The sequence below is a fragment of the Nyctibius grandis genome, chromosome 4 (genome assembly GCF_013368605.1).
Source record: "Nyctibius grandis isolate bNycGra1 chromosome 4, bNycGra1.pri, whole genome shotgun sequence".
Taxonomy (NCBI): Eukaryota; Metazoa; Chordata; class Aves; order Nyctibiiformes; family Nyctibiidae; genus Nyctibius; species Nyctibius grandis.
The window spans coordinates 22,172,149-22,195,914 of NC_090661.1; positions in this window are offsets into that span (position 1 = coordinate 22,172,149).

The window sequence follows — 23,766 nt, forward strand, 5'->3', positions numbered from 1 at the left end:
ACTTAAGGAAGAACCCTTCAAATCCAGGATCTAAACCAATAAAACATCTGGGATGGTTACTTTTGAGTTAATGGCCTAGTGAAGAAATGAATCACTGTGTGACCCTTCATGCTTCTAGTCTGCCTGATTTCCATTTTCCCCTGCATCCAAGCTGCCCTCATCACCCAAAAATCAAATGCAATGCAATATAATCAAATGCAATGCAATAGTCTCCTTTTCCTTCTCCGACTGGGCTTATTTTTCATCCTGTGATAGGGGGCATGCAAACATGAAGCTGAATTCATTGCTCCCCCTCTGGTTCAGCAAGAAATTACTCAGATTTTTTCCTAGATCAATGAGTTGCCATCATGTTCCAACAACTTTGCACTCCCTGGTAGAGACATGAAAAAATGATCCTTTGTCTTCCATGTGGCACTGGCACTGTGGGTGACAAATGCTTCCCTTTTTATGCCTGCTTATTTTATGACGTTGTGCATTTTTCTAGATAAGCTGTCGTGGCCATCTCGTTAATCAAATGTGTTGCTGGCCTATGAACTACTAGCCTAGAACAATCTCTGCTAGATTTGACCCCACTGAAGGCAGGGTAGAAGGTAGGTGGTTCTGGGGTTGTGTCTCGTAACATCACATTTCTTTGCTGAGAGCCATGCACTCAGATAAATAAGTGAACCCATCGCGTATTAGCCTGGTTATTTAACAACCTCTCTTTGAAATGCATGAAGCATTTAGTCCTCTTTAGTCTGCAAGTAAACCAGTAATTCTCAGTAAATGGTAAAAGAGAAGGGGAAAGTATCAAGAAATTGGCACTGGAGTGCTTTTAGACAAGCTTCTGAAAAATGCCAAAGAGCAGCACTTTATCATTTTCCAATTGAATAATGTTAGTTCCAAGGCTTTTAATTTTTGAAAGTTGAATGCCCTCCTAAATATATGCTGCCCCCCGAGTGAGACCGCTAATGAAACAAACAGATGGTGATCTGAATAGAGTGAAAGGACGTCATAAAGATGTGCTTTGAAATAGCCAGACAGAGCAAATTACACAGGAGACTGGGGAAAAGAAAGTGATGGAAAACTGAGAACAAACCACCACAGTTTTCATGTTATTCACCAAATGGCCCAGCATGTGAGTGGAAAGGTGTTTAATTATCTTCCATGATCTGATATTTAAAAAAAAAATTCTATCCTGAAAATGTTGGGGATGATAGATAGGGAACTGTAGTCTTCATCAAGCACAGGGGCCAGTTGCATGCATCCGTCTCTGTCTGTGCATCTCACTGCTGTCTCTGGGGCTGCGTATGTCAGCAATGACGTTTGTTTGCTTTCTATTTTAAGCAATGCCTGGGAAAAAAAATACTACTTTTTTGTTTACCTCTTTCCCAAACTAATGCAATTTGAAATGCTGTGCCAGAGAGTATGGAAGGCCTGAGGCAAAAGTCGAAACTGTGACCCTCTGAATATCAGACTGTATTGTGGCAAGCTGAGTATCTTCTCCCTTAGTCAGGACAGGGGCTGGGGAAGAATGGCCCTTGGGCTGGCTGCCTCACCTCTCCCTTCTTTCTACTCTCTGCACCGTCTCTGGGCTGCCTTGGCCTCCATAATGGCAGTTGGCCTTTCAGCGGTACTTTCTGCGGATCGCAGACTGCTTTACAAACACTAATGACTTAAGATTTATAAGCTGCTGTGAGGAGAGACAATGACAAAACCAAATAATTTACTTATTTCAAGTCCAGAGTAAAAATAGGTAGTGGAATCTGCCCCAAGATTGCAGGCTGAGGAAAAATGCTAAACTGATTTTATTTCTGCTCTTCCCAAGCCTTCTGCTGCTGGAGCAATGGAGTGTCTCCCCTTTACACCTGCTTTCCCTGTCCTGGTTTGTTGTAGCCCTCTTTGCTCGCCCCTACCACGGCACTGGAAGCAGTTACGTAGGTGTTGAGCACTTTGGGAAGTTACAAGTGATTCACTTAAACTAAGATGAAGTCCTTCAGGGTTGGAAGAGGGGAGGCGACACCTTTGTTTCAGGCCCAGCTGCCAAAGCTGGGAGGAAAGGGATGAGTTTTAGAAGTACACTTGGCTATAGAGTAATTCCCTCCCTAATCTGCGCTTGACTGCACGGAGGTAACAAGTAAATCAATATCCAAGACACATCTCCAAAGCTTTGGTATTTCAGTGTCTGACCTTCTGATACTTTCAGTAAAAAGTAATTGTGCTCTTCTGTTGGCTGAAGTCTCCACAGCAGCCTCATTAACATACAGCCAAATGTTTCTCTCTTCCCACTTGCTGAACTAGAAATCAGTTTTGTTTGCTTGGCTTTTGTTTGCTATGAACAAAACGCTTCGTTATTTCTGCTGTGCCTGCGATTGCATCCTGAAAGGAGGAGGAAGGCAAAGCAGCCTTCAGTCTCTCCATAATCATCAAACGACAAATTTGCAGCCTTTGAGCATCATCTTGCACCTCCCCTTGCTGTATGGCAAGTTCCCTGGTTCTCTCCTGCACCCTTCTCTCTGATCATTAAAATTGTTATGATCACGTCTCCCACAGCAGAAACAAGTACGAGCCGTGGGTGCCCTGATGGCCCAGCTCGCTGCTACTCAGTTTTGTGCCAAAACAACCGTGGCAGCTGCTCAGTCTCAGAGAGAAACTTTAGTGTCACTTTTTGCCTTTTACTAGGTTTAATGAATAATAAATATGTAACTTAAGAGCAGATTCCTTTCATGCAGACACACATCACTTCTGTGTGCGTGTACCCGCTGCTGTCTCTGTAGCGGTAACTGAAACAACCATCACCCAGTCCTGGCTCGAAATCCTTACACAGGCTATTATGCAGTCCCTTACAGAGAACTAAAGCTTTTCAGCTTCTGTGTGTAAGCTAGGAAGAAATTATGATCCGGCTTTTGTCCTGGTGTACCACACAGGCAGAGAGAGGTGAAAAGGCCTGAGCACCAGGCTTGCTGCCTGAGTCAGGATGGGACCCCTGGATCCTGGCCTGCCCTTCCAACAACTGAGTTGTGTGCCCTGGCTTCAGCGGAAAGGGATGACGATGAGGAGATCTTTGAAAGCATCCAAGGGATTTGGAAGCGCACATGTGTTCCAAAACATACCGCCTTTGCATGTTGAATACACCACTGGCACAGCTCTGCGTTGCTGCAGGGTGTGTAAAAACATAGGTTGCCCACAATAGTTTTGAGGACAAAAGGTGGATTATCAAGCATCAGGCATAAGTAAATCTCTAGTCAAAAACATGATTAACACGTCGTTGTTTTTAACTACATGGAATCAGCTTCTTGCTGATCTGTGCATCGTAAACTCAGCCCTGCTGACAGTGACTAGAGAGCTGCTTTTAGTGAAGGAAACGTCTCTGTGTCTTACCCCTGCTCTCACAGCCTGCCACGTGCTGTGACAGCTGAGGCACTTGAGTAGACATTCATTAGTTCCAGTAATATGTGTTGCTACATTTTTGCAAGGAGTAGGGAGTCATCGCAGTGATGCATAAAAGTGAATTTTGCTGTACTTTGGGAGACTGTTGGGTCAGCAGCTCTGGGAGAGGTCAAAACCTCAGGCTAATGTGATTTGAGGCTGGTTTTATTACTTAGGTTTTCCTAGTGATTTGTATGCCATGTAACAGCTTTTTAACCTCATTTCAGCTCACCTTGCTTAGGCAAACTTTTCTGTGATATTCCTGAAGAGCCAGGGCCAGACAGCACAGCTCCAGGATGGCTAGGACCTGCCCAGTTTTCAGGAGTGTTTCTTCATGGTCTCCAATGGCTTATGACCCCCTGTCCTGCATTGTGGGTGAGGAGCAGCGTCTGCAGCACCCAGGAGGAGAATGGGGAACAGGGACCACAAACCTCTGCTGCCGACATCACAGATCCATGGGGGAACACGAGTTTGCTTATCAAAGGTGGAAACAGTGTATTGGAGCATAGCAGCTGACTTAACTGGTAGAGCTGGTCTCCATCCGCAATGGGACTGGAATGGTGGATGGGGTATCTGCCGAGCCTCATCAGCCAGTGTTGCCTTGTTCAAGCTGAGCTTCGAAGGGAGGGAGGGTCCCTTGGTCTCCCACTGTCCGGGTGGCATAAGAACCAGTCAGCTGAAAATTCACGTCTATGCTGGGGACTCAGAAAATTGTCTTTGTGAAAAAGGCAGCAAGGCAGGGGTTGGGCTGCAAGAAATGTCTCGTGCCAGCTGAGGGAAGGCGTCATCAGAAACAGCGGTGCACCCGTCTCCTGCCCGAGTCACTCTGCAGCACCTGCCCGTCCGACTTTCCACAAGCTGTGGTATGGGGACATCTCGGCCATTCACTGACCATGTCCTGGGTGTTACATTTGCTGTGGAGTCTTCTCCAGACATTAGTACTTAGGTTGCTATCTTGCTGTCCTTTCCAAACTTCCCCTCACTTCGTGGCTTTTGACTTGTAGTGTGGAAAAAAACAAGCACTCTCTCGAAAGAAACTTATCATAGCTTTGAGCGGTTCCTAGCCTGGCCTGATGACATGCAGGCAACAGTTTATGTATGAGAGAAGTAATGCAGACATGGTAAGGAGTTAGCCATTGACCCTTGCAAAGTGTTATAATAAACTGGTAATGGAGGAAGGATAAGAAAAGAAATCATAGGGCCTTTACATCAAAGGCAGAGAGAGAAGCTGCAATTAACATGGTCAGAAGTGGGAAATTCAGCAGGGGAGAGGACTGGTGCCAGAATTTGCACTGATGTCCTCCTTTCCAGACCCTATCAATCTTGTCAGGGAATTTGATAGGAGAGAAAAGTCAAAGAGCGGCCGAGGGATTCTGAAATCAAAGGGCTTTGAAAGCTGGATCAGAGAGTGGAGCACAGTTTTCCCATCTGCTTTGAATTTATTGTTGCTAATGAGGAAGCAGCCTCTGGTCTGAGTGAACATGCTGGACCCAGAGGGGTCACTTGACATTTCCATCACATTCAGAAGAGGGTATCGAGGGACTCTTTCTGAGTTAACCCTTTCACTGTCAAGCATGTACAAATGAGCAATTCAGAGTGAGACGGCACAAGGAGGGAAACATTGGCCCCTTTCAGGCTGACAGAACGTGCTGTTTGGACTCCCAGATCACAGGGTCCTATTTGTCCATCTGACTGCTGGGAGCTCCTGCAGGCAGAGCTGAAAATCCCAGCATCAGTCCCTCCTGCTGATCGCTTCACAAGCATGTGTGTTTCTTCTGCTTTGTTGCTGATGTTGGCTGTGGTCAACCTTTTTCTGTGGGGCTGTGAGTCCAAGATATGCAAGTACCTTTGCTCAGTAGCATATAATTTATATACAAAGCTGGAAGTGGTTGTGTCGAACACTTATTTACAACTAGGCCCTGCATCCCCTTCAGGTTGGACGCTGTCCCTGTCAGCAGAAGTTGCGTGAGGGGAACAGACCTCCCTCCTCCACCCTCCCCACTAGGATTCCTAAGCAACGGGGACCGCACTGCTTTTGGGTGAAGAAGCAGGTGAGAAAATAGGCTGATGAGACCCAGAGGAGTGTTGGAATTAATTAGAGACCCTTTGCAATCCATGAGCGTGTATCTTTAAATTGGGCCTCGTTATTTTAAATACCAAACACCAACCTCCCCATCCCAGATTCCCAAAAAACTTTCCTGTGTTCCCTGCCCTTTCCTGCTCACTGCCCTAAATGCTGATGCCATCGCGTTTGATTTTCTCTGACTCCTGGTAATGCTAAAGGTGCAAGAGCCAGAGACGAAAGCCATGGGGATCTGCTCGCTGAAGTTATGATGCCCAATTATCATTCCAGGCTGCTGCCCGTCTGCGAGGCAAGAGCTGTAGCCGAGACTCACAGAGCTGCAAATCTTCAGAGGGGGGACAGAGTGTGCAAGAGGAAATGTTGGCATGAGAGCCGCATCCCTGACTCATCATCGAAGAGCTTGTCTGTGCAAGCCAAGGAGTCTCTGTTGCAACAGGGGGCTGTATGGCTTATGCCGTGAAATCACACTGTCTCTTCTCTTGAGCACTACAAAGCTCTGAGCCAAGCTGGCCGTTAGAGTAGTCACTGGTTGCAAAAATTTAGTTCAGAGATTGAGCTCAGAAAACTTGCAGAGCAGGTGAATGGATGCTTGAGTGCATTCATCTCCTGTGAATCCTGTTTTAGCAAAACACATTTAAACCTAGCACACAATGAGACAGATTAGCCCCAGCCATTCAGAAGGGGATACAGTATGGCCTTAACTTGGCATTTCCAACCTGACCACGACCTGTCTGAATGAGGTAAGTGTAAGGTGAAAGGTGTTAACCTGCCTATTGCTGCAGTTTAAGTTAGTGCAGTTGTCTGTGCTCTCAGGCACTGGAAGCAGAAGGCACTAGTGAGTTAGCATGGCTCAGCTGACATGCAATAAAACAGTGGTAGGCTGATTGTGTGGCCAAACCCTGAGATTTGCATAAGCTTAAAACCGTAAAATGAAATTACTCTCTAAGGATGCATTCACAACCAGTCTCAGTTTGCGATCAGACAAAGGTGTGTGACAATGTCTCTACTGTGCCCTGTCCATCTTTCTGCTCCTCTGAAAGACTGCCATTCCTGAGATATTTCTTCTTTAGTTGCCTCCTTGAATGTCAGTTTTAGGGCAATGTGTCATCTGACTTCAGCAGTGTTGCACTGGGTCTCTTAACAGCACTTCTGAGGTTACTTCAGTGGATTGTGATAATGTGGTAGATATCAAATAGAGAAGGGTCCCAGAGTGGATGAAGAATGCTGTGGCCATTGGTTAATGTTATATTTAGGATTGTATTTTCAAGTAAAGTGTTGGGAATTAAAGAGACAGTGAGTTTTCAAGGACATTTTATCTACTGGGAGTGTTTAAACCTGAAAATATACAGTGTCAATAACACAGTAGGATTAAAGCTTGTTGCATCAGCATCAGCACAAATTTTGTTGCCTGTTAGTATCTAGAGCACAAAGCCCTTATGTAGCAGTCAATTCTCTTATTTGGAGGCCTTCCTGCTTTCTGCCCACTAAATTGCAAATACTGCCTGACAATTGTCTGTTTAAAGCGCTGTCTATTCTCAAATCTTCCCTCTGAACTGCTCCCTGGATTCCTACTGCTGTACCTGGCCTGGCTCACTGAACAACTGACTGAACTTGGCACTGAAATCTACAGGACCAGGTGCATCTTCTACGTACTCTAAACATTGCACAGCTTGGGGGCATCTAGCCTTTCTGGGTCAGGCCAGAATTAGTAGATATATTTTTAATTACAAGCTGTTTTTTCAGGTGAATATAGGTATTGATCTTCTAAATCAAAGATTTTGCTAAGTCTAATCTTAGTTAGGTGAGTTAGCAATCAGTTAATGATGTGTGTTAAAATAGGACTGTGGTGTAGGTCAATCTCAGCCTGCCATTTCTCATCACTAGGCTGACTGGTGAACGTTTGCAATCTCATTGCTCACAAAGAGCATAGTAAAATTGATCATTCCCCTCCACCTCACTCCCTCTCTTTTTTTTTCCCCTGTAATGCTCCTAGTGCCAAATAAAAAGGCAAGCTGTAGTCATCGGAGTGGTATTGGTGCTGTCATTGCCTTCTTATCAACACCTGTCTGGTTACAGGGCCATGTGCTGCCTGCAGTCATGTCACAGGCATGCAAAGCCAGGATTAACACCAGAGAGCCCCAGTCCTGCGTCCTAGCAGCAGACCTACTCTTCAGACCATGCTCCAAACAGGACACGAGGGCACTAACAAAGCATGAAAAAGAGCTGGGGGTAAGGGAGGGAATCTGTGGAGATGGCTTGGGTTTGCTTTTAGTTTATTTTCAGAAGCACAGTAGGACTGCATGGTGATGCAATAGCTGCATGTAATGACAGGGACTCTAGAGACAAGTGATCTTTTCGGTGATGCATTCAGGGGGCTCCTGAGGGGCGTGAGGGGAGGAAGAGAGGAGGAAACACTGGCTGAGGGGCTGTTTTATAGTTGTAAAAGCTTGTGACATTTTCTGTATAAGTCAATATACACTAGATCTCGAGGGGATAGTAATGGACCAATAAACCTATTTCGTTCATTGCAGGCATTTCTCTGTCATGTATGGGATGTCTAAACATCATAAATGCTGTAATAGAAGTGGGTTAATAAGACAATAAATGGCACCGATGAAGTCCTTGGTTGATTTCAGCCAAAAAAAAAACCCAAACAACTGTATTTATGTTTCACTTAGGATGGCTGAAGCCTTATTAGGCCCCTTCCCTGTCCCCTGCATCTGCTTCATCTCAGGTTTATTTGAGCAATACATCACTCCACCCACAAGACATTGCTGGTATCTGCAAGCTCTGCAGACCATCCTAAAGGCCTGCTGAGGCTATACTGCCCTCCAGGACATATTTATTCTGTAGCAAATCCTGCAGCAAATGACTGGAAACCAGGCAACACTGATTAAAAAAAAAAAAAACAAACACCCTGGGCAACAGGGAGCCAGCTGTGAAAATGAAATTCATGTCAGTGAGTTGATCAGAACCATTCAGGCTTGATTCATTCAGAAGTGCCACAATCCCTTCCTCACTCAGCATGGGCATGTGCATCACACAGACAGCGGGGAATTGAAATATATGAAATTTCTTCCCTGTGCCCCGTAAATTCATCTCCCCAGTCACAGCTATATGAAAGGAGAGGCAAGGCTAAGGGACAAGGTGCTGCTGGAGAGGGGGAAAAGGGAAGGGGGCGTATCCAGGAGAATCATCTTGATAGTTATCAGTTTACATGGAAGGTCTGAAATTGAGACAAAGCAAAGGGGGTTCTTCCGAAACAAACAGATGAGCTGCTCTTTCTTGTGGCCTCCATTCACAGTTTCCAATCTGAAGCCTTTCATATGAATGAGGTAGAAGGACAAACTTAAAGTGGGTCAGGGAGAGGTGAAGACTTGCTCTCAGCTATAAATCCCAGCAGGACGTGATTCCTTTGAAGAGCATTGTAATAGTGATTCAGGTTTTAGTTCAGGAGTTGAACCCTGTTGTATTTTCAAAGCTGTGTGGTACTGTGCTCCTGAGGAACTGGAGAGCGTGATAAATTCTGCAAAACTCTGTTTACTTTGTAGGCAGCAGAAAATAATTTCAGCCTGCGCTGTCATAGCGAACACAATACTCTGGCATTCACATCTTTTTCTTGGCAATATGCTCAGTACGCTTGTAAGATCCTTTGCCTATGCACTTCAAGAGGCTTAATACCAAGTGGACTGGTTAATTATCCTATCTATCTGCCCTAAAAATAGGTGTAACCTAGCTTTCTACCTGCTAGGCAGAAGACAGAGGTAAAGTGAGATGCTTGAGGGTCACAGCAGAGACAAGCACACAGCTCAGAAATGTGCATTTCCAAGCCTTGCTCTCATCCCCACCCAGGTTACCTGCTTCAGTTTTACTGAGGTCCCAGAGGTGACATCAAGGCCTCCAATTCTGCTACAAAGGCCAAGATCAGTCCCATTGCCCAGGGCTGGACATGGCCGATGAGCCTGGAGAGCTGCAGCTCCTCTCCTGGGCCCTCTTTTTTTCTGCATCTGAGGAGCTGTGAGAGGTTTGATTTCTTGTAGGGCATGCAGAAGTCTAAGCAAAACCAGGCTGTGGTCCAGAGTTGCACCAGTGCCTACCGTTAAAACAGCCCTATGTTAGATGATACTTCTTCCTCAGAACCCTGCTAATCAGAATAAGCTGCCTGTACTTAAGAATAAATATCATTAGTGACCAGGATATTTATTTTGTATGCAGTGATCATCCCAAAAGCTTTTTCCCCCTCTCTAGAGAATTATCAATGAATTGAATTTCTTCACCTGAAAGTTGAGTTCATTTTCAATTAATAGCAGACTTCATAGCTCTTTTCATTGCTTCAACAGAGGCATTAAGACAGCCAGTATATTTTTTTTTTTAATTTTGGTACTTTTCATTTATTATTATTGAATTCTTGAAATAGGATGGTGTTCTTTCATGGATGGTATTCTTTCACTGCCAGAGTGCAGTCTGCTCTGGAGTGGTGGATGACAGTGTGTATGATACAGAATGATTGAAGAAAAAGGAAATGTAGAGGAAAATGAAATTTTAACCAAAAATGCCACAAAAATTACTTCTCTTGGGGAAAATTGTACTGGAATCCCTTCTGATACTGCAGATTGGACGGACCCAGAAGGAAGGTATCTGTATCCCCATAGGGAGATACAGAAGTATCTGAAGTTTCAAAGAGAAGTACTCCATACCTCTGAAAATTGGACCATTTCTCTGTGAGATGTCGCTGGGCACACAATCCACCCATTAAACTGCATAGATCAGCCTTACTTATCCAGGAAAAGATAACACCACTGCTGTGTCAAACAACTAGAAAGCCTGAAATCTGATCCTGAAATAACTAACCTATCTTGGTGATGCATTAGAACCAAGGGACAGGATGCTGCTTGTTACTGATGAGAGTACCGGTGGCAGCGTCGGCCCCTACATGGGGCTATGAAGGCAAGGTCTCTGCCTCAGAGAACGTGCATTCTAGAGAGCTGGTGTGCCAACTAGGACAGAAAAGGGAAAGACAGGTGCACCTTGGTTAGATTTCTTGCTTAGCTATTTTATTTTACTTTTTGAAAGCATAGGAAAGGTTTTTAATTTGTTTCTTGCCTGCAGACAAGGCAAAAATGTGTCTGGTTTTCATTTCATTTAAACAGTCTTTGCTTTATTGAGAACTGTTACCAAGCCCACAAGGGTAGCTTTGAACATGTTTATTTTAGTGCCTTTAATATTAGCCAGAACTTCTAAGATAGCACCAAAGGGAGAAATGAGGTCACTGGAAAGCAATAGGTTGAAATTGTAAGTAAGATTGCTTACAGGGCTGATGTGGTAGATGAGGGTGATAGTGATGTTTGAAGTTTACCATCTGTGCCCAGGTAAACGAAAACATCCTGAGACACAGACGGCCAAGGACATTTTCATGCTGTCCTTTTCAGAGAGGAAAAAAAAAAGTTGTCTCTAAAAGCACTTCTCATAACTTTCAGTTATGCAGTGCACTCAGTCATGCTTTTGTGTTTCTTTGATGTCAGTCTGATCTTCTGGTTATTTATTTGTCACCAGACACATCTTTACAGAAGCATATCAGCTGTCTGTCAACATCCAGTTCAAACTTCCGAGATTATCCATGACTTTCTGCCATTCTGGTTTAGTAGAGCATGGAATAATAATTACTGTTATTACTGTGTTGGGGTCCATGCGAGGAACAGACTACAGCACACCAATGTGATGCTCTGATAGCCACTTTATTGCCGTTAACACAGCTCTTTTATAGCATACATACTTCCTTATCTCGTGACCACGCCTTAAGCTATTGGCTGCAAGCACTGTGCACGCTCTGTCCACGCGCCTCTTCTGCTGTGCCGATTGGATACTTGCTATGAGCCTAAGCAAAGCCACACCCTTATACTTTCTTGCTGTCTCATGCTACCTCAGCTCCTACACAACAGTGTACTCGTATGTCCTCTCTATAGTTCTTCCACGACACAGGCCCCAACATTAGTGGATTAAAAAAAAAATCAAACGTAAGAGTCATGTCTCTATGTGGGCATATAAATGAGATAAATGCAGAAACAGGCTTGAGAATGAGGCACCAATGCCTAAACGCCACAAAGCACTACGGAACCAAAATACTTCGGACAGTGCGTAACTTACTGATTCTGGTCATAAATCTCCAGTGAATTGTATGCAGGCTGAGCCGTGCCGCTACGTGGAGCAGAGACACAGCTCAGGGAGCTTTGCTGACTTGTACAGTGCTTTGTTTGGAAGTGATGATATTTGCCTCAAATACAGAATGGGGGTTTGGACACCCCTGGATATACAGTCACTGATACAGTTGTAAAGATGTCAGTATTTCCAATTAGCCCAGTTCCCTGTCAGTGCAGAGGCCAGCATTAGGATCCTGCAGTCTTCTCATTTAGGTTTCTTATCTCTTTCTTACAGCATGGTCCAGACCGTCAAAGCAAACTTGGTATTTATTTTTTGTAAGAAACTAAAAAGCCCAATGCAAGGTCCAGATTTTCTATGTAAAGTTTCTCCTGCATCTTATTTGCATGGCTGAGTTATAACCCTCTAAATTACAAACAGAAGCACTGGCAGATTCCAGCTAACAGCTCTAATGGAGGCTATTATATTTCTGCTGCTAGTTGGCACTCAACCTTTACTATCTCATCAGCATAAAGGGATACTGTCAACTTGAAAAATTGTGTCTCCCTTAGAGGGGGGGAAAAAAACCCCAGCCATACCTACTATTGTTCCAAACCAGCCTTTTACAACAGCAGTAACTAGAAGAGAGTAGGGATGTGAACAGGATGCTATTTAACTGTCTCTGTTCAGTGTGTTTACTTTGCATATTTGACAGCACTTCGTGGCTGTCAGTGTTGCTGGCGTGCATTAGCACTGCCTCTCTCAGACTGGCAAGGCGGTGGCCCCGGGGGTGCAGAATGGTCAGCGAGGAGAGGGGATGCTTTCATCCCAGGCATTGTATTAACAGCAGCAGCAAAAGTGAGCGAAAAAGCAACAAAAGAATTTGTATATACATGGAGAACAGAGATCAAATTTATAGGATGCCATTGTGCTCAGTGCACTGTTTAAAATTGGTTTGTAACATACTTGGGAGAGAAGGAACTCTCCGTCCCCCCACCTTACATCCTTCTCCAGAGATGATTTTTACAGTGCCCTGCCCACTGCTATTTAAAGACAAATCTGTGCAAAACTTGCATTGTCTGAGATGGGCCAGTTTGGAAACATTCCAAGTTGTCGGCATCCCTTTAAAAACAACGCTGTTCTTTCCCTTGCGGGTGCCAAAGCTGTCCCCGGAGGAATTTGCATCTAACCCGGCAAAAAAAAAAGGAAGGGTTCCTGCTTCTTTGTGATTAAAATGACAGGCGCGCTGCAGAGAACATGTCTGCTGCTACCATCTCTGCCAGCATCCCCTAAAACGTGCTCAGCTGCCCCAACCCACAAATGTGTTAGCAGATGACAGACCTTTTGCTAACCAGTGAATAACATCCTCCTTTCTGTTTTGCTGCTCAAGTGAATGGCTCTGTTTGGGCTGTTGCAGGGACTCGATTGCTCCCAGCTTCTGAGAAAGCCCAGACTGCTGCTGCCCGCCGAGGAACTGCTGAGGGAAGAGACACGGGAGACCAAGCTCGCCATCTCCTGGGCAAAAGGCATTTACGCGCCCAGGAAAGTTTAGTTTATTTCATTTCTTCCTTTCATTCTTTCTTTGTGAAGCTTGCCGGCTTGCAATGCCAGCTCTGACCCTACTGTGGTCCCTCTTCTTGCTGGGAGACTAGGTAAAATAAGACAGTGAATTTATCTCACAGTTGGTATTTTTGTTATATACTTCATATGTACTTCAGCAGCAGCAGTGTCAGTGGCAAGGCCCGTATGCAGTAATAACCCCAGAAAAGAGGTTTATAGTGTTGAGCAGATGCAGGAACTGTCAGGTTCTTACATACTTAAAATGGCAAGGACTGTTTAGCAACTGCCACAGATGCCCTGTGGAGTACAGGGACATTATGAAAGATATTGCAGATGATCTAGTTACTGACTAGTCACAGTGTAACACCTTAGTTTTCACAGACAGAATATGTCACTTCAAAAATTGATGCCTACAGTAAGGCTTCTAAGGATACATATGGATTTTTGAGTGTAACTAAAAAAATTCAGGACCTTTTGCACATTCTTATAAGGCTTGCTACAAAAGTCCCCCTGCTGCAGTTTGTGAGGTTTAGTTCATCAGTGTTTGTCATGCAGCTGTAGTGCTTTCAAGCACGGGCCAGATGAATATGAACCATTAAAGTTGTTTGAAAATGCTGGGCAGGATTACCGAACACTGATGGTGGGTAAGCCAAGGTGTTGCACTGTAATGCTACAGGGCTGTGCTAGTGGTGATATTCCTGACGTGGTTATTGGAAAGTCTTAAGCCAATTGGAAACTAAATTACACAACATTAATCAAGTTACACCTTGGAGGTGACAGTTATTCAACAAGCAAGGCCCAAATGTCCCAAGCATTATTAACCTCTTATATTAAAAACAGAGTGAAAAATCACCAACTACCTGCACAACGTCTGTGTAGATGGGGAGAAAATATGTGATGGTTACTGTAATTACTGTGCCACAGAATAAGGTTTCTGACTAAGGGGTCAAGAATTTAGAAAAGGGTCTGGGGAGGTGGCATTCCTCAACTCCCAGTGCTGCCACTGATTTATTGCCACCATAACCACCTACATTACCTCTCTACAGCTTGGTGAAGTGAATCTTTTAATGAGTATGTGAGAAAGATTGGTGAATTCATTAAAATGGTTACTTTTGTAGGGGTTATTATGACTCAGAATAACTACAGTTATAAAGCAGCTGAGGAAATTACACTGCTAGATATGTTGCTCCTAGTACAAAGAGCTGAGATTAAGCTGGTGTCCTGGTTTCACTGGGATTTTGTTTCAGTTTGTGGCCAGCCATGGTGATTAGGGCCATTAGCAGCTAAATCCAGGGCAGCTGACCCAGGCTGGCCCACAGGTGTATTCTATATTATTAACAATCAAGTTCACTATAAAAGGGAGGGCTTGGTGGGGTGAGGTGGGGTTGGTTTTGCTCTTTGCTTCCCTTTTTCCTCATTGCTGATAAGTGGTGTTGCTGGACAACCTGCTGCAACTCTGTAGCTAAGTGTACTTTTGTGTGTTTTGTGTTAGCATTTATATTGTTTATTTTATTAAATCTGTTTAATTTTAACCCCCAAGTCTCCCTCTTTTCCCTAATTTCCTTCCTCGTTTGGGGAAGGGACATTGGGTGATAGAAAAACTGCTATTGTTTAGCCCTGGGTGTGGGCTAAACAAAGACAGTTTATTTGGTGCCCAACATAAATAGATCACCTGGGAGAACCACAGACTTTTGCTCTAAGAGTCTCAGAGAGTTGAAGCTTTCACAGATTTGACTGTTTTGGTTAAGAGCATTCATTATGTTGGTGTCAGTAGCAGGGTCACTGGGTGGAATTCTCTGGGGTTTGGTTTTACAGTTGCTTTTGTGGTGGCTAATCAAATGTGTGGTTTTGCTGCTGTTTGTTACCACTTTTGTGTGGTTTATCACTTCTGGGCATGAACTTAGAGGTATCCCTCTGCTATGTGGTTTGGCATTGGTTTATGGTATTATAAATTCCTTTGGAACTGTGACCATTTCTGATTTCTATGGAATGGGAGTGGATGACACGTACTTTCCTTTTCCCTCGAGGCTGATCTCAATGGCTTTTGAGAATTTTGAATACCCATGGGATATTTTAACCGCCACTCTCATATTGTCAGGCCTTTTCAATGTCCTTAGTTCTTGCTCTTGCTTAAACCTTGGTAGAATGGTGGATACAGCACAGCTGCTGCAACCACTGTAACGAGCCCCACAGCAGCCCTGGCCCATACACCAGTCCCCACAGCAGCTCCAGCCGCTATGACAGACACTGCAGCTGCCCCAGCACCCACAACTGGAATCGCAGATACTCAGACCCTGCCAGTCCCTACAGCAGACATCCCGGCAACCCCAGAGGCTATTCAGATCTCTGCACTGGGAACTGTGGTTACTCAACTCCAGGAAGCACTTGCTGTGATGACCCAGACCTTGGCAACAAGGGCTGCAGCTAATCAGCCCCCAGTGATGGGTGATGCGGCTAACCTAGGGACTCAGCCAGTGCTGGTCGGTCGCCCCTGTGCAGAAGACGAAAACCACAAAAAGAGCAGGTCGTGATGACCAGGGACATCACAGGAGGACAAACCAGAGGTAACAACTCGATCCCTATCCCTGAGTGAGCTGTGAGATATACATAAAGATTACAGCCGTCATCAAGGCAAGCAACTTGTTATTTGGCTGCTGCGCTGCTGGGATAATGGAGCCGAAGGTCTCAAGTTAGATGGTAGAGAAGACAAGCAGCTGGGACCAATGGCTAGAGAAGCAGGTATTGATAGGAGTCTTGCAACTGGTCCAGAGCCCCTCACTCTGTGGTGGTGACTCCTGCCAGGATCCCTTTAGGGATGATGTCATATACCACCCAGGCAAGTGGACAACCATTGAGAGAGGTGTTAAGAATCTAAGGGAAATAGCTGTGCGGGAGCTGATTTTTGAGGACCTGGATAACCCACAGACACCAGTAGATCCAGATGCACTCAAAGTTACCGGACCCATATGGCACAAGTGGGTACTGAGCGCACCACCATCGTATAGCAACACGTGAGCATTATTTAGCTGAGCAGATGCCGATGCACCAACAGTGGGCGACATAGATAACTGGATGCGGCAGTATGCAGACAATCTCTTCTCCTCCTCACGGGCCAGCGTCTTAGCTGTGGAAAAACTATCTGACAAATCCACAGAACTGCTCGGTGAGGTGTTGGAAAAATTGTCCCAGATGGAGGACAGACCCTGCTCCCCACCTGCACCAAAGAATGTCTCAGCCATCAGGAGACAGCGTTCCCCTGCAAGACCTGATCGGGAGAGATGGTACAAGTCATGAGGCGCCCTGTGGTTTTTCCTGTGTGACCATGGAGAGGACGTGAGAAAATGGGATGGAAAACCTGCCTTGGCTTTACGGACACGCGTACATGAGTTGCAGGGTGAACTGATTAGGAATGGGGCTTCTTCCAGGAGATTTGTTGCTCTAGTTTCCAATGGGAAGCTCTTCAGAGAGCATAGATGGGCTTCGGACCCCTATTTACCAGGCGTGAATAATGGGGATCAAGTCTATGTGAGCCACTCAAACCAAGATGTTGAAAATAAACACTATGTTCAGGATTAGAGGGGCCCTGCGTCCAGCCAGGTGGAGGATAGGGACAACCGTGTGTTTTGGACTGTGTGGATTCGATGGCCTGACACATCAGAGATACAGCAGTATCAGGCTCTAGTGTACATGGGTGCACAATGCACCATAATACCATCAAACTATAAAGGAACAGAATCAATTTGTATCTCTGGTGTGATGGGGGGCTCCCAAGAGCTGACTGTATTGGAAGCTGAAGTGAGCCTGACTGGGACTGAGTGGCTGATGCACCCTATTGTGACTAACCCAGATGCCCCATGCATTCTTGGTATAGATCACCTGAGAAGAGGGTATTTCAAGGACCTGAGGGGGTACCAGTGGGCATTTGGTGTAGCGGCTGTGGAGACAGAAGAAATTTAACAGCTGTCTACCCTGCCTGGTCTATCAGAGGACCCTTCTATTGTGGGGCTGCTGAGGGTCAAGGAGCAAAAGGTGCCTATTGCCACTACAACGGTCCATCGATGCCAATATTGGACTAATAGAGATTCACTGATCCCCATCCATGAGCTGATCTGTCAACTGGAGAACCAAGGAGTGATCGGCAAAACACGCTCACCCTTCAACAGTTCCATATGGCCAGTGCGAAAGTCCAATGGGGAATGGAGACTAACTGTGGACTATCGTGGCCTGAATGAAGTCACACCACTGCTGAGTGCTGCTGTACCGGACATGTTAGAACTCCATTACGAACTGGAGTCAAAGGCAGCGAAGTGGTATGCCACAATTGACATCGCAAATGCATTTTTCTCCATTCCTTTGGCAGCAGAGTGTAGGCAACAGTTTGCTTTCACCTGGAGGGGCATCCGGTACATGTGGAATCGACTGCCCCAGGGGTGGAAACATAGCCCCACCATTTCCATGGACTGGTCCAGACTGCCCTGGAGAAGGGTGGAGCTCTGGAACACCTGCAGTACATTGATGACGTCATCGTATGGGGTAATACAGCAGGAGAAGCTTTTGAAAAAGGGGAAAAAGTAACTCAAATCCTTCTAGAAGCTGGTTTTGCCATCAAACGCGCTAAGGTCGAGGGACCTACAAAAGAGATCCAGTTTTTAGGAATCAAGTGGCAAGATGGCTGCCATCAGATCCCGATGGATGCGATTAACAAAATAACAGTCATGTCTCTGCCAACTAACAGAAAGGAGACACCGGCTTTCCCAGGCGTAGTAGACTTCTGGAGGATGCACATTCCCCATTACAGTCAGATTGTGAGCCCTCTCTACGAAGTAACTTGGAAGAAGAATGACTTTAAATGGGGCCCTGAGCAACAACAGGCTTTTGAGTAAATTAAACAAGAGATAGTCCATGCAGTGGCCCTTGGACCAGTCCGGATGGGACCAGAAGTAAAGAACATCCTCTATACCACAGCCGGGGAGAATGGTCCTACCTGTAGCCTCTGGCAAAAGGCATCGGGGGAGACTCGAGGTTGACCCCTGGGGTTTTGGAGCCGGGGATACAGAGGATCAGAGGACTGTTATACTCCAACTGAAAAAGAGATACTGGCAGCCTATGAAGGAGTTTGAGCTGCCTCAGAAGTGATTGGTACTGAGGCACAGCTCCTCCTGGCACCCAGACTGCTAGTGTTGAACTGGATGTTTAAAGGGCAGACCCCCTTTACACATCATGCAACTGATGCTACGTGGACTAAGTAGGTTGCATTGATTACTCAGTGGGCCCAGATAGGGAACCTCAGTTGCCCAGGAATTCTGGAAGTAATAATGGACTGGCTGGAAGGCAAAGATTTTGGAATAGTGCCAGAGGAGGAGGTCATGTGAGCTGAAGAGGCCCCACCATACAACAGACTATCAGAGAATGAGAAGCATGCCTTGTTCACTGATGGATCTTGTTGTGTTGTAAGCAAGCAGCAAAGGTGGAAATATACTGTATGGAGTCCTATGTGATGAGTGGCAGAAGCAGCTGAGGGAGAAGGTGAGTTGAGTCAGTTTGCAGAAGTAAAAGCCATCCAGCTGGCTCTAGATATTGCTGATTGAGAAAAATGGCCAGTACTCTACCTGTATACTGACTCGTGGATGGTAGCAAATGCCCTGTGGGGATGGCTGAAGCAATGAAAGAAAAACAACTGGCAGCGCAGAGGCAAACCTATCTGGGCAGCGGAATTATGGCAGGATATTGCTACCTGATTAGAGAAGCTGGTTGTGAAGGTACGTCACGTAGATGCCCATGTACCCAAGAGCAGAGCCACTGAAGAATAGCAAAACAACCAGCAGGTGGATCAAGCTGCTAAGATCAAAGTGGCTCAAGTAGACCTGGACTGACAGCATAAAGGGGAACTATTTTTGTCTCGGTGGGCCTATAATACATCGGGCCATCAAGGCAGAGGTGCCACATACAGATGGGCCTGTGAACAAGGGGTGGATTTGACCATGGACACCATTGCTCAGGTCATCCACGGATGTGAAACATGTGCTGCAATTAGACAAGCCAAATGACTAAACCCCCTGTGGTATGGAGGATGATGGCTGAAATGTAAGTATGGAGAGGCCTGGCAGATTGATTACATATTACTTCCACAAACCTGCCAAGGCAAGTGCTATGTGCTCACAATGGTGGAAGAAAGTACCAGCTGGTTAGAAACATACCCTGTGCCTCATGCCACTGCCCGTAACACCATTATGGGCCTTGAAAAGCAGATTTTGTGGTGACATGGCACTCCAGAAAGAATAGGGTCAGAAGAGAGTGGATGTGGTCTATCTCGATTTCAGTAAAGCATTTGACACGGTCTCCCACAGCATCCTCGCAGCTAAACTGAGGAAGTGTGGTCTGGATGATCAGGTAGTGAGGTGGATTGTGAACTGGCTGAAGGGAAGAAGCCAGAGAGTGGTGGTCAATGGGACAGAGTCCAGTTGGAGGCCTGTGTCTAGCGGAGTCCCTCAAGGGTCGGTACTGGGACCAGTACTATTCAATATATTCATTAATGACTTGGATGAGGGAATAGAGTGCACTGTCAGCAAGTTCGCTGATGACACAAAACTGGGAGGAGTGGCTGACACAACGGAAGGCTGTGCTGCCATTCAGAGAGACCTGGACAGGCTGGAGAGTTGGGCGGGGAGAAACTTAATGAAATATAACAAGGGCAAGTGTAGAGTCCTGCATCTGGGCAAGAACAACCCCATGTATGAGCACAAGTTGGGGACAGAGCTGTTGGAGAGCAGCGTAGGGGAAAGGGACCTGGGGGTCCTAGTGGACAGCAGGATGACCATGAGCCAGCAGTGTGCCCTTGTGGCCAAGAAGGCCAATGGCATCCTGGGGTGTATTAGAAGGGGTGTGGTTAGTAGGTCAAGAGAAGTTCTCCTCCCCCTCTACTCTGCCCTGGTGAGGCCGCATCTGCAATGTTGTGTCCAGTTCTGGACCCCTCAGTTCAAGAAGGACAGGGAACTGCTAGAGAGAGACCAGCGCAGAGTCACGAAGATGATTAAGGGGGTGGAACATCTCCCTTATGAGGAGAGGCTGAGGCAGCTGGGTCTCTTTAGCTTGGAGAAGAGGAGACTGAGGGGTGACCTCATTAACATTTATAAATATGTAAAGGGCAAGTGTCATGAGGATGGAGCCAGGCTCTTCTCAGTGACATCCCTTGACAGGACAAGGGGCAACGGGTGCAAGCTGGAACACAGGAGGTTCCACATAAATATGAGGAAAAACTTCTTTACGATGAGGGTAACTGAACAATGGAACAGGCTGCCCAGAGAGGTTGTGGAGTCTCCTTCTCTGGAGACATTCAAAACCCGCCTGGACGCGTTCCTGTGTGACATGATCTAGGTAATCCTGCTCCGGCAGGGGGATTGGACTAGATGATCTTTCGAGGTCCCTTCCAAGCCCTAACATTCTGTGATTCTGTGACAATGGGACTCATGTCTGAAATAGCCTCATAGACACCTGGCCTAAAGAGCATGGTATTGAATGGATATATCACATCCCCTACCATGCACCAGCTGCTGGGAAAGTGGAATGATATAATGGACTGTTGAAGACTACACTGAAAGGGATGGGTGATGGGACATTCAAAAATTGGGATGAACACTTAGCAAAGGCCACCTGGTTGGTTAATACCAGGGGATCTGTCAACCGGGCTGGTCCTGCTCAATCCGAACTGTTGTGCACTGTAGAGGGGGATAAAGTCCCTGTGGTTCATCTAAGAAGTATGTTGGGGAAAACAGTTTGCATTACTCCTCCCTCAAGCAAAGGCAAACCCATGCATGGAATTGCTTTTGCTCAGGGACCTGGGTGCACCTGGTGGATGATGCAGGAGGATGGGGAAGGTAAATGTGTACCTCAAGGTGATTTGATTCTGGGTGAAAATAGCTAATAACCTGAACTGTATGATGCTAACCCTCGAGTCTCCCTCTTTTTCCCAATTTCCTTCCTTGGTTGGTGAAGGGACACTGGGTGAGCGAAAAACTGCTGCTGTTTAGCACTGGGTACGAGAGCTAAATGAAGACAGCTGGGCTGTTGTGATTTTTAAGAGAGATGTTGTTCACCTAACAAGAGATTGATCACAGATTTGTTACCAAAAAAGCCTTTTTCAGTCCTAATCTGGGTAGGCAGTCCCATATATACTGTTTAATATAAACCCTATTATCTTCAGTGAAAATTACATACGAAACAAATTGAAACTAACATTTTTACCTAGGTCAAAACAATTCTAAACCAGATTACTCATAACAAAATAACTTGTTTGAAGTGAAGTAATAACACCTCAGTTATAAACAAAGCAAGAACTTTGTATAGATGATAGTTTTGGAAGAGTTTGAATATGTAAATTTCACATATTAAACCCAAAATTTAAACACAGAGTAACTATTATACCTTTACCAAACTATCATGAGTCTTATAAAGTCTTCTACTGTTTCAAACCAATGTTCAAAGATCATTAATTGAAGTGGAAGCTAGGAATCATACAGGCATTTTCTTCATAAGTTCTTCTTGCTCTTAATCACAACATCTATACAATTTTTAGCCTGAACACCCTAAAGTACACATTTTCCTGCAGTAGGAAGAAGCAAAAATTTGTTTTGAATAATACAAAGTAGGATTTAATGTTTTAAATGCTTTTTCAACACTTTGACACAGTCAGATCCAACACAACGTCTGAACTGTGAAATTACAATTTGAATTTAACTTGCATACTTGCGTTTTACAAACAAATTTATCACTGTTTTGCTTAGTGTAACTGAGTTACCACTTGATAAACAGTGTACATGTAGGAGGTGTTTTTTCTATTGCTCAAATACTGGAATGAAGATGGAGTTTTTGAGCACAATGAAGGATTGTGGTTTTCTGGCAGGAGGAGTTCATTCAGGTGATTCACATACTATGACAGGTCTAATCTTTATCAGTGTCCTTGGACTATTCTTCTCCAGAAATGAACAATTGTGGTGACCCTATTCAAGGGAGATGCAAACTGTAAGTGAAGAATGGCCGCTACGATTTTGAAAGGCACAAAATATAGAGCTTACTAGGCTTAGCCATCAAAAGCGGAGGGGGATTTCACTGCTTTGTAAGTATAAGGGAAAAATGGAAAGCTAGGAGAGAAGTAAACTAGAGAGGACAGTGTTGCATAGGAACAAGCTGATAACAAAGTAGTGCTGAATAAATTTAGGCTAGCCTTCAAAATTGCAGCAATATGTGGAGAGAGGATAAAAATCTGATTTTGAGAGCAATCATTTTATGAATAAGATCACATATGATTACCTGCAATAGCAGGCATATTATTCTCTCTGGGTAGCAGTCTCTGTAAGTAGGATGTTAATATGAAGTACTCTTGCTAGTCGGGTAATGACAGTCCTACTCAGCCTCTCTTGTTTTATGTACCTTTTCCTGAGCAGTCTCAGCTCTTCTGGCAAAGGTGGTAAGAGCCAACAAGAAAATACCTAACACTTTAGGCAAAGATTTGAAGGCAAGCTGTCATAGCCTCCTAAATCTTGGGCTAGAAAATACCAATTTCTTGCAGAATGACTTGATGCATACCCCTTGAAGTCATCAGACGTTTGTCATGCCTCTGATCCAGTGGACAGCCCCTTTATTAAGTCTCCATGAGCAACTTTTAGCTACCTGCAGATAGGGCTACTTTGCCACTGGAAAAGCCTTTTCAGTTTTAAGTCTTTCTTTTCTTTACAACTGTTCTATAGTTGTATAATGGTTTTGCATGAGAACTCTATGCAACTATCAGTTCTCCATTTCATTAGGCCCTACAACGTTTTGACTATAACTTCAGGATTTCCTCTGTGTATTGACCTCCTCAGCTCCTCTAACACTATGAGTACTTCATTAGGCATTATTTACCTCCTCAGTGATTCTCACCTTCTAAAATAAACAGAACAATATAAACTATTTGAGATTTTTTTTTTTTAAGGCTAGGCTGCAAAGGCAACAAAACTTCCTCAAACTGAGGAAGTTTGTTACAGATGTTTTTCACAGCTTGAATCTTATGGAATAGATTCTTGAACATCCATCTTCTCCTTTTAGATTTCCTATTATACATGAAATTTACCAGTTTACCTTGATACTATACTAAGCATTACAATCTTTGCTCAAAGTAGACCTTAACAAGTGACTTGTCATACATCTCATCTTGGTGCATAAGCTGTATTACACCAGTATCTTTTAAAGGCACAGGCTTCCTTTACACTTATGCTCTAGCCTGCACTCTGTGGGGCTGTACAAAATCAACAAAGCTTTGTAGTTTATACACACTTCTCAAATGATTTCATGTTTCCAAACACAAGAGACAATGTTTTTTGTCTTGAAGGAGAGCCAAATGTTTTATGAAAGGTGGGACTTTGCCACAAACAAAGCATTTAGATCCAGTCTTCCAGTTTGGAGCTTTATAGAAGCTCATCAGAAAGATGAGTCTGAATTTTGTTCATTTTCTGCACTTACTCCTCCACACTTTCAATGCACATAAAGTTTTAGGTTAGGGTCATCACCTGTAATACTGCACAGAGCTGGTTTCCATGGAAAAAGGT